General features: G+C 40.0%; 1 long non-coding RNA gene across 1 annotated transcript; it reads left to right on the top strand.

The window, feature by feature from the left end:
• The first annotated feature begins 1,979 nt into the window (after positions 1 to 1,979).
• Positions 1,980 to 3,257, top strand: LOC145443841 (uncharacterized). The gene is made up of 3 exons (XR_013916555.1): positions 1,980 to 2,152; positions 2,469 to 2,599; positions 2,922 to 3,257. It is a non-coding gene; the product is annotated as an uncharacterized LOC145443841 (long non-coding RNA).
• The last annotated feature ends 9,530 nt before the right edge of the window (positions 3,258 to 12,787 follow it).

The raw sequence follows: 12,787 nt of genomic DNA, 5'->3' as shown, positions 1-12,787 counted from the left end.
CATAGAGAACGTGCAGACAACAGTTGTATGCAACGCAGTTCCATGAAACATGTCTGGCGTACGCGATTTCATATTGGGTATGGCCGCGGGCATGGCCGCGGTTGAAATTCGATATCTTTTCTTGCCAAAATATTACCTACATTTCTACCAGAACTTGCGTTTCTGAAAGCCGTTCTTGTACGGATACGCGATACACAATTCTTCTCGGTGGATTGATGAATTGTTTCAACGAATCCCGCGCTCAGGATATGTAAACCTACACTCCGTTTCCATACTTCTCCTATCTGTTCAATGCATTTTTTGGGAAGCACGAAACTTGATATTGAAAGTTGCACTTGCGTGCTCAACACGCGTGTGTCGTCCAATTATTATCTTGAAATTGCATGTTAGTGCCGCACGATGCATCCATTTACATCGTCCTTTAAGAAAGTATTCGATTATATGCGCAAACCGATCGATAACGATAATGATTATTTAGATTTTTCAAATGTAATCGATGACGATTACGATAACGTGAAACTGCTGTGATCATTGTAATCGATTATATTGGAAAAAAATCCGAAGAAATCGTATTCTTAGTCGATGCATTTATAATCGATTACTTTATAAAGGGACGATTATACTCGAACTTTTCGTTAAAACGAAAATTAGTGTCATCGACATATTTACGCAACAAGCAAATGACGTCACAAATTTCAACGCTGTGTTCCCTCCTTTGTTATATTGTCTTCAAAGATTCCAGAGATTTGAAAGCTCCCACGATGGGAAGTATGAGTAATGAGTATGTATGTTGCATCGACGTCGACTCTCACTATACTCGACTTGAATTACCAAAATTGACAATCGATTGCGATTCGGGCACTCGAATCGTTGTGTCCAGTTGGAGCACCGATCTAAGCCTTAAGAAAAATTACCGCAGTTATAATGAAGCAACACTGTATTATATGTATAGCTGGCTATAGATTTTGTTCCCACAGTCAATAATGACGTCAGTAAATATCATTTTGGATTTCCATCTCCATATATTTGCTGGTTTTCGCTCCAGTTGAGGGACATTCGAAATGACTCGATCCAATTCGTACATACAGCGCAGCACACAGGATTCTTGGCGATGAACGACACGCTCCGAGTGCATAACAATCAAGAGGAAGGCAAGATCTAAAATTAATAAATAGTGACTTGGCCCCCTCATTGATGCGGGTTTCATGTAAACTGGAACGTAGATGAAGAAGAGATACACGTAGCCTATATTATTCGCGGCACTACACTGATATTGGTATCGTTTCAGAAACGCGGTCCCGTACATGGGATGGTGTTGGGCGGATCGACAAATTCTCTGGTCCTACTCCGATCCACTTTTTAAAGCTCTGGCCCGACTGCGGTCTGACTCTTAGGCCGGATTCTAGAAATGACCGAGATCCGGTCCGAAAACCTCCGATAATAATTATCTACTCACGGGATAATATTGAATATTGATTGAAACAAAGCAAACAGGAAATTAAAAACTCAAAGATCAAGCCCAATCTTTGTTTTCCATTAATGTTTCACTTTAACTATTGATTCGAGGGTGGAAGAGGGTAAGGCTGTCCTTTTCCTAGTGAAAAGTACTGATCCGGATCCGGCCAAAAATAAGAAAATCCGGGGATATCCAATCCGGCACCGGTCCATGTCCAGCTCTAATATGAGAGTCTGGATAGCGTCTGCTGATCGCATATAGTCCATCTCAATGATGACGATAGTATTATCAAAAATAGTCGACATGAAAGTGTGAAGTTCCTGTTTTGCAACAACAAACAGTTCATCCAGGAAAGGCCTGACACTATAGTTCACGTGCATGAGACGTAATTCATCCGTGAATCACACCTCTTTCAACGACGTACAACGCACCAATAATAGTCTCTTGTATGGAAAGACATTTCGAGAAAGGACTATGCAATCGTATCTCACTTGATCGGCCGCCAGCTTCATAAACAGAAGGCTACTATATAAGTACGACCGACTGTCAGTTACATCAGAATAGAGCAAAGAGTCGACAGAGACATTTTCAATTCAACATGAAGATGGTATTTTACTTCGCACTGTTATCCATGACATTGCTAATGGCGACAAAAGCCGAACGACATAGCGACACTGGACGTTACAAAGTCGCAAGGTAAGATTCGTTAGGACATCATTTATTTTTGTCAGTTGCGTTAAATTCTTCATTAATTCATGTTGCCTTATATAGCATTTAAAGTTTACCTCTAATTAAATAAAATGGAATAACTTATGATCATCGTATCTCAATGGGTTTTTGGCATGAAATATTGTTATTCTATAACCAATTCTATTTATTGGTAAAATTCGATATAAATCGCGATAGCATATTAGTAGTTTCGTTCCGACAAGTTCCGTTGAGATGAGAGCGATTTGTTGCTCGGCCATCGCCTTTACATTATGAAATTATTCATGTGTGCCTGTTTTTTCAGAGCTTGGATAAACATGATGAAAAACTGTCAACCGCGATGGAGAGCCTTCTGTCAGCCCATATTGAAGAAATGCTTAAGTAGTGTATTCCGGGGAAAGCGCAGCTTGCCGAATCCAATATTAAACGCACGAGGTACAGTCGATAATTTGATCTTGTCAGTACATAAACTTAGCTTGTGAACATATATTATAAATAGTTTTTGATATGTATACAATCGTCTCTATCTCGATTTCTTCACATCGGGTAACTATGACATTGTTTATGCATTGGTATATTTGTACCTGAATCAGCAGTGATCCAACATTCAAACTGAACTCACCATCAAGCTATCTGCTGTTAATTTTAGTTTTATACGCTCACAAGGTTAGTGTGACGCACCTGGCCTTACAGGCGAAAAGCGTCACTCATCTTTTCATCAATAATAATAATAACATAGATTCTATTTCGATTACAGAACGACGATACGTAAGACGGATTCGAATATCTGCCGATTGTAAGACTTGCTCAAGCTGCCTGTATTGACAAAGTCGCTGAGACCTTCCAATAGGTGACAAAGCAAAGTCAAGAAAAAGATGGTCATCGTGGATATAACTGCATACGTAAACGCAGAAAAATCCCGAGTATATTCTTCGGCAAAGTGGAATAGTGAATGCGACGAGGAACGCCACTAACCGACAGCGAATGAAGATTTCGATTTTATTATGTGACAGTCAACATATTGTGCAATAAACATCTCAGATTAAAATGAATATTTATATCACATATACGAATATATATACAAATGAAGTTGCACGTTATTAAATTTTATTACGGCGTGCGCACCTACAGTAATATCAAGACGTCCACATATAAATTCATACGGTCCAGAGAGAAATATCAGGTACATGAAAATCGAGGAAAATAACAAGTTGACATCTATAAAAATGCTCTGGTATATACCCAAGCTATGAGGGGGGATCATCCGCGACGCGCAAACACACCATCTCTACTGTATTCGACACATATAGATAGATCGAGAAGATAAAGCGTCACTGTGAAATATTCCTCCAGCACTCAATATCATTGACGAAATTTGTGAGGTTTTACAACGATATCCGATTGACAAATATCACCATCATCGCTAGTTCACTATGTTATTTGTATTGCCTATCGTGAATTGATTATAAATAGGGTTGCATGTAAAACAAACGGTGTTTTAAAACACTTTGTTTAAAACATGTTTAATACAGTGTTATAAACAAATTTCTTTTTTTTCAAGCGTTGTATACTCATGCCATAACTGTGTTAATACTTTCGTAAAACCATGTAGTATCAGCCTACGGACGATTTGCACCCAACATAGTCGACTTATACAATGTGGAGTGGCTGGAACTCTCGAAATCGTCGTCGGTTCAACAGTTATAGCAGATTAGACAAAGATAATTGGTACGGAATGGGAGTTTTGATGATGAAAAACGCCGACCGAAAACTACTGCATAACGATGTAGTCCTGCATGGTTAAAGATATTTTTGGTCTGTTTATGACAGTGGTCGGAAGACCTTTTCGTTGAAGGAGCCATGTTTACCCTATGTTTTCAATTGCCAATTCAATGTGACGTCACAATTAAAGATGTCAATATCAGTGTTGGGCGTAGGCATGCCCAGGGCCCACGGTGTGACCTAGTGGTTCTCAAGCTTTGTGACATCGCGGCATCTTCTGAAAGAGATATGTAGTTCGCGACACCCTTGCACTTTCAGAACCATGAGTGCGAGATTTTGGAAGCTGATGACTCCAAACAAAAAAAAAGTTCCCAACCCGGTCATATATCACTCACTATTAAGCCCTGATTCTGATTATGGCTTCCCAAATGTCATTCATAATCTGGATGATGACAAGCGCAATGACCGCAATTTTTCGTAACACCAGTCCTCAGTTCAAACAACAACATGGTTGAGAACGACTGTTGACCTATAACCCTATAACTGAGTAGCATTCCCTGTCAAATTATAGGACAATACCGAAATACCACCATGGCGGAAAGAATTCGTTATCCGCTAACACTAATTCCACTTGATTTGAGGGGAATCATTATTAAGAATAGCTTGAGAGATGAAATCCAAAATGGCTGCAATGTTTTTCAGATCGACCTATCTATAGCAGCAAAACGTTCCGGTCCAACACGTAGATTATGGCAATATTTACATGGAATGTCAAAATGATATCGTTCCGGTTACAGTATTTGTCTTCAAAACATCATTGAGAGTCGAAAATTCCTAATTCTGTGAAATCCTCGCATTAACTTTGATCACACTTTTCGATACCATCACCACGGGGTACAGTTTACAAATGTAGTATATTTTCGAAAAAGCGTACAAGTCGTTCTTTGTTAGGCTAAGAAGTGTTATCAGGTTTAGCTAATCCGCTGCAATAACCGTGATTAAACTGTTGATTCGGCGCTGTATATTGCTCCTTCAGCTTAGGTTTCAGACATGGAGTCATACTTTGATTATGAGGCTTTCGCAGTGGCCGACATCAAGGTAAACGGTAGATTTGAGTCCTCACTACCAGTTATGTCGAACATGATATGATTGCCAGTGTAGTTTACATACCGCAAGTTATTTAGTGAGCACACACTAACAGATCTAAATGATAAAATTACAGCGACCTGTCTAGTTTTCGGCCGCATAGCAATGTCACGTATAAATAAAGTGCGAGCCATAATTCCGATCAAACTCTGATGCCCGTGGCCCATGTCGTTCACATTTGATAACCGTTTCACGAAAACTATTTATAATGGTAGCTTGGATGGGTTTCAGAAGTGAGGTCAATCATTGAATCGGCGTCCCTTTTATGGTTATACCAGCAGCACAAGACATTGACATATTGCTTCAGACGTGAAACGATTATTCCTTCCATGTAATCCATTACAATTACTTTGGGATACCGCAATTACCATTACGATTACGATAAATGTATCTCGCAATAACTGATTATGATTTGATTACCTTACTTGAATCTTGAAAATCTATTCGGAGACAACACTGCGTCATAACGAAGCGAAACGAATTTTCGAAATTTGTGTAAATATATATCTTGTGACGTAAAAGCACATCATGTTACAAGATATTCATTTACTTAACTTTAACGCTGTCGCATGTCGTTCAATCTATACGACCCTCCCCCTGCAGGCCCCGCTGGAATTCATGCTGACATGCTACATGTGACGGCAGTTTGAAATGGGTGGAAAATGGCGAAACAACGATTGGAACCGGTAGGCACATATGCAATTAAGGCGTAATGGACACGAAATTCTGTCATAACGAATAGCATACATGTGTAATTGTGTAATGTATACATACAATCAACATATAGGGAATGGCTCTAATAGCGAAGCTAGAGATTTCAGTTGGAGTCATTCATGCTCTTTGCGATTTGTTAATCCTGTATAGAACGCGCGGTTATGCATTCACGTGCTAGTTATGCTTCTTATCGGATTATTAAATTCCATAGTACACAAGGCGGGTAAGTTTGTCAAAGCACAAAAAATTCCCGATTTACCACAGGTATAGCTAGTGTTCGCCGCGCGTCATAATTTGTTATCTCTCCTCTATCTTTTCGTGCATCTGGTATCTACGCGGTAAAATCAAATCGAATGCGACACATTGAATGCTGCAAAAAATCCATACGGCGCTGAGTCTGTGCGCATGACGTCAAATAAGTTGCAGTGGCATTCTCGACTTATTATTGTATATACATTAGTGACACTTATACTCATGAATGAATGATTCAGTGACATCAATATGTAAATATGGGTTACATACGTCATAAAACGTACTCATAAACAATGGTTCTGTAATAATCCTTCCTTGATATATGTGATACAGTTAATCCATATGCCGCGCGGCATCAACGGCAATTGTGGTGGCCGAAGTTATTCTTACTCGTGACCAACTCCAACAAATGTACGTCACAGTCGTAAAAGTGCATTTTACCGAAATAGATTCGAAGTTACTGCGATTCGGAGCAGAGTAAAAGTGTGGACAGGAAGGGCCCTCTTGCTAGAACACTACTCAAGTAGTTGAGACGGAAAGTTATGGCGGATGCGACATTGCGACATAAAGTCTTTGCACGATTAGGAAGGCATCTGGAAATGTGGGTAGATCGTATATGATTCCAAACGTTTTCCTGAGCTCTATTTGCTGTGATGAAACTGCCATATGGGCGACTGTGTGGTCTGAAACTGCGAACGTGAACCACGCAGCCGCTATACATAAGGTATATTGATCGAGACTTTCGTGGAAACATATATGTTTCCAGCAAAGAACGACGAAAACCCGGGACTCTTCGCAAAATGGCCCCTGAGTATTTCCGGCGTGGTATCTTTCTCTCTGCTATTGGACGAGCATAATACTTCTATACTCGGCAAACTGTAATTATAGCGAATTAAGTCACAACTTATGACGAAGTAGCGGGCGTGTGTGCGTGTGTTGCGTATATTTGTGTACTGTTATAGATATTAATTGGCACTCGAAGGACTCTAGCCTCTTATGCGGCATATCGTGATCGCAATCGTTATATAATTTCACGGATTAGCTGCAGCACGCGTTTAGTGGCGAGATAGCCTATAGTGGCATAATCCACAGCTGCAACACCAATGGGTTGCGGGTACGAGTCCGACCGAGGTCGACTCCAGAATTCCTACCTCAGAGTTGGAGGTTTATCTAGGCTCCTCCTCGCCATATCATCAGTGTAAGCGGTGTCTTATAAAAAGCCTAGAAGTGGGCCGTGCTACATATCGGCAGCTGCGGAACAAAAGTGAAGAAAATTGGCCTGCTGTAAATGACCATAGTATTCGACAAACACCATGAATACCACAACAAACAAACAGCACGCGTTTTCGTACAACAGTTTGCAGCGGCGTGGTGCGTGGAGTAGGATTTCTTCAAACTGCATGTGTCGAAGAAGAAGATCTTCATGACGGTCAAAGAACATCGAATTCTGTGAAATTTCAGTCGAAACTCCGTTTACTTCTTCTGCGCAAATTATATGGAAATATAAACAACAACAGTTCACACATATCCGATTATGAACGATTCAATGTTAAGCAGAAAGACATGGTGACGCACGTGCATACAGCCGGCATTTTAATTTATAGGTTAACAATCACGATGGTGACGAGAATCCTTTGAAAATAGCTCACGACCATCATAAGCAAGATGGTAAGCGTTTTATCAAATGTCAAATCTGACAGATATTCAACCGTGGGTCAACAACTCCATGCTACAGTCGCAGGATCTCGGTCAGGATCTCGGGCAATAATAGCGCGAAAATGTCCGGGCACGCAGTGGGGTCGCTGACGTTGTTGCGCAATAATACGAGAGAATCACGGAAAACAATTCACAGCACACCAGCATCGCCGATCATCACGATTTTGACAGTCGCTACTTTGTCGGCGACTCAACAGTAGGGCTGAACTAAATCGAGTATCAGGATTCGAGTCCAGTCGAGCATTTGTCATAACAGTATGAATGATGGGAAAAGTTCAAATGTATACCTTTATGCTACCGCAATGAATGTAATGCCAAATTTACATCACATGAAAGATACTTTGGTATATTCCGACTAGGGTTGCATTTAAAACAAAAATATATTTAAAACAATCATGTATAAAACAAGGACCTTGTTTAAAACATGTTATTTAATGTGTTTTTTTTTTGTTGTTTTTTAAGCCATGGCGTCACGAATATTTAGTTGTGTTGTCATAGTCGATCATTGAAAATGTAGGGTAAATATTGCTCCTTTGACGAAATAGGCTTCCAACCCCGGTCGGCAGTCATCATCATCACAACATTCATCCCGTACCAATGATCTATATCTACGTACTATAGCTGTTGAACTGACTATTTCGAGGGTTCCAACCATTCCATATCGCATATGTCGGCTTTTATCCAGTGTAGATCGTCCGTAGGCTAACAAGGTGTTTTAAACAACCATTTGTTTAAAATGAAACCCTAATTCCGACCATTCCTATTTCGTTGAACTTTGTGACAATGCTGTGGGTTAATCACTACGTCGCAGATACGCCATTTCCACTAGCTTTATCGTGTGTCGTATAGGCTATATGCTTTGATACGACATATCGAGGTTTCCACAGTGAAAAACACTATCGAAACATAGTTTTCGTTGGTAAATTACGGGCACGAAACATTAAAATTAATACTCGATTGATTCAGAATCGAGTGTTCAAATCGTTGTGACAAGCCCTATAGTCAGCAATAGCTACGTATTTCATAGCTTTGCTAACCGACTACTACCAGTGAATATGTTGCCTGCTTTTTTCCATTTCGAGTGTTCAATGCAGCTGAGATAGTTGTTATAAAATGAAAATTCAGTACCATCCTCGTTTTCAGTAGCAATATCAGTATATTAAATGAATATTCAGTACCATCCCCATTTTCGGTAGCAATATCAGTATATTCGAACGCCTGGTATGTATTACATAGCGTTAAAATGATATAACTTGTCCATTGATCAAGGAATTCAATTTTTCATTCAAATATATTTATACCGAACACTTTTGGGAATGTCGCACATGTATTTTGAAGGCAAATATACATATCCATTATCCACACTACACAAACCATAGTCATTGGCTTCAGCAAAGGAGACCGGCATGACATCCACTTCTATAGAAACTTACTTATAGAATTCTAATTTCATGAGAAAATGCGACTCATTCACGCCAAGACTATAGGTGTTACTTTGCCTGCATCCGTAAATTGCACTGCATCAATCAACCCAAAATAGGCCCAGACAACAAATTATAATGTCGCATCGCAAACATACCGAACTATCGGCAATGCTGGACGCACATCCATTTGGGGCCTGGCTATGATGCGGAGGTTCTAATGTTGTAGTTCTTGCAGTGGCTTCAGGGCGCTAACACTATCAGCCCCCCAGGACCGTAGCTGACACACCCCAAATCCCTAAGTGAGGGTGGGGCGAGCTCAAAGTGGGCCAAAATTATTTCGTATATAGAGTATTTTTTGAAAATTATTGCTTCTTCAAAATTTTTTTCAAGTTGCCAAATTTCTTGATTATTGGGTACCCTTCCCCAAGAAACAAACGCGTGATTTATAGAAATGAAATGGGCATTTCGTCGTCGGCCATTACCGCACCAAGACATGAAGTCTTAGGACATGTAGCATGCGACTCCGAAAAGTGTGCCAGAACGATCAGTAGCGAGAAAACCTTGGTCGAAAAGGACTACCCTTAAAAGCTGACCGAAAACTTCGATATGTTTAATTGTCCATAGGCGCCTAACTAAATAGCTGGCGCCGAATGTTCATGACCTGACAATCTGAACCCCACAAGACAAATGCCATCCAGAAGCAGAGAAAAATTATTTCCCAGTGAAGAAATACCAATTTGAATTCGTGTGCGTCTTTTAGTTTAGTACAATTGGGCGATTTCAATATATTTTGACATAGCAGACAGGAGGTCACAAAATAACATCATGTAACGAAGTCATTATACCAACGGGTCTGCCCGAATATGTTTAATTATTGTCTACGGCGGGGGTGTCAAACATACGGCCCACGGGCCGCATCCGGCCCGTCACACGATTTCATTCGGCCCGCGAAGCTATTATGAAAAATGGCTGTATTATCCAGCACATGCACTTCTGAAAAATGTTAAGATTATAAGAACGAAATACTTTCATTTAATAATCCCTCAAGACAGAAAATGTTGAGTATGTTCATATGCCACATTATAACCATCCAACAGTGGTGTTGTGTAATCAGCATCAGCAACAAGTCGCTGCCATTGACACACAATTCCGAGAAGAAATAACGTGCACACTGACCTCAGAGTTTTGTGGAAAATGGACAAAAATGTTCATATTTAAAATATCTGTCGACGCACTTCATTTACGCTTATGATTTAACAGCTCCTCGGTTTCCTGAAACACCCGAATCGCAATATAATAATATAGGACCAAATTTGAACGTCTCGTGTATTCGTCACAACGCACACACGGGACTATTGTTAGATTATGACTAGAACAAAGCAATCAAAATAATATATCAATGTATATTGTCGTTAAAGTCACTGTTTTAGCAATTTTTATAACTGTATTCAACCGACCATTCGTGGAAAATTTGCCAATTCCATCGTTTGCGAATAAAGGCGTTGATAGAATAGAACCATATGATCCGTCGGCTGGATAATCGAGTATTCAAGTGGACAACTCGGGCATGGATTTTGAGGTAACATTTGGGAATAATTTGACTGGTGCGGCCCGCGAGCGAATTGAAGGTTTGAATCTGGCCCGCGACGCAACGTGAGTTTGACACCCCTGGTCTATACGAATCCTACATTTTGCAAGACACCAAACTCATCTCTACAGGTAAATCTGATTACGTGAGCGGAGAGAGGATAAAAATTTATAGCAGTATCTATATATGCAATTCCCGGTCATATTGAACGATTTAAACATTAATTATATAAGTCTTAGATCACACACACTTACTCACTAGTGAGTTCAACGTAACTTTGGTGATACTATAGATATAGAATGTAAACGTGGAATGACAACGATCGATTTTGCAGCTTCGTTCCGCTTCGCTGAAGCTTTACTCAGACTTATTTTACGGCAGCCGCTGTAGGATTTCTGGCAATCCAAAAGCTATCTTCAAGAGCTCAGAATCTACTGAATCTGGTCTTGATCGAAAGCTACTGTCACACTGATTCTGAAAATATCAATCAAAATACTATCAGGCTCCGTACTTAGATGAAAAATCACCCACAACATCTAAAATATGCATTGTTCAGAACAATCGGATGACTCTCTCTCTCTCTCTCTCTGCAAAACAATGACCATAACAATGACCCATTGCGGCTCTTCGATTGTTCGGACAATGCCGATAATTCAGACTTGGAGGGCGAATTCTAAGCGGTTCAGTGCCTGATCATATTTTCATTTACATTTTCGGGGTCAGTGTGACAGTAGCTTTCGATCAAGACCAGATTCAGTAAATTCTGCGTTCTGGAAGACGACTTTTGGATTGCCAGAAATCCTACAGTAGCTGCCGTAAAATAAGTCTGAGTAAAGCTTCAGCGAAGCGGAACGAAGCTACAAAATCGGTCGTTGCCATTCCACGTTTACATTCTATAGTGATACACATCGACCAAAACGTACATCCCGAAGGGGGGTCTGGGGTTTATCCCCCAGGGTGGCTCATGACTATAGGGCTGGGCACAATGATTCGAATACTCGAATCTGATTTTCTCTACTTCTACTTCGTAATATTTTGTGATCTAGTTACTTACTTTTCGCTATTTTCAGTTTGTCAAGTAGAAGTAGTTTAATCCCCAAATACGAAAGACAGCCTGAGGAATTTTGAGGCTGTTTTCACGGAGTACCAACATTTCATATTCCTAAAATTCAAGTAAAGCCCAGAAATTTTGTTGCCCGTCGCGCACAGTAGTTATGGAGTTTTCACGAAAGTATCAGTGAACATAATTTAGGTACCGGATTGCTCGGTTCCGCTCACACCGCATTGTCGCCCATATCAAATGTTTCATCACAGCAAATACGGTCAACCATAACGTTTGAAACTACCGTTTCGCAATCTAGCAATTACCTATTATCATATCGTAATCTAGCAGCCCATGACGTGTCCTGCTAATCTGGAAAATCCGGCTTTTTTAACGTTACACCTGTTTTAGCAAATCACTTTTGAATTTTCATGGACAAAAGACATGACATATATTTTCCGATTTTTAGAAGTGGTATTTGTATTTCACTTTCAATTCCGAGTATCATACTCTGAGTTCTATAATTACTTTCAGTTCTTTTGTCTGCAGAACATAAATGTTGAAGCATAAAAGCAAGCGTAGTAATGCCTCTATTTTCCGAAAATAAATCTACACTAAATATAAATTTTACGATCCACAATATTTGTTATTAATGTATACTAATCGCGCAAAGTGTTGAAACCGTATCCGATACAACTTCTCCGTATTGCTTTTCGCCTAAACTTGGGTTTATTTTACGATTTTTATCCGATTTTTATCCCGATTCCCGGCTATAGTTTGTAACGGCTAGTCTTGTGCAATCGTTTCTAATATTATATCCTTGTAATAAACATATGTTGATATAAAGTTCAAGGAAGCAAAATACATGTGATTGTAACCGAAACGCAGCCGGCTATTGCGAGACTTCGCTGTAATCGCAATCGCAATCGCAATCGCTGGTTTCAGAATCAGTCGTAATTGCCAGCAATAATGCAGCAATCGCCCGGGTCTGCTTTGCTCAGTGGCGAGATGGCGCAGTG

Source organism: Botryllus schlosseri, chromosome 7 (genome assembly GCF_051294905.1).
Source record: "Botryllus schlosseri isolate E-star chromosome 7, Bs_hap1, whole genome shotgun sequence".
Lineage (NCBI taxonomy): Eukaryota > Metazoa > Chordata > Ascidiacea > Stolidobranchia > Styelidae > Botryllus > Botryllus schlosseri.
This window is presented reverse-complemented; position numbering and strand designations above follow the sequence as displayed.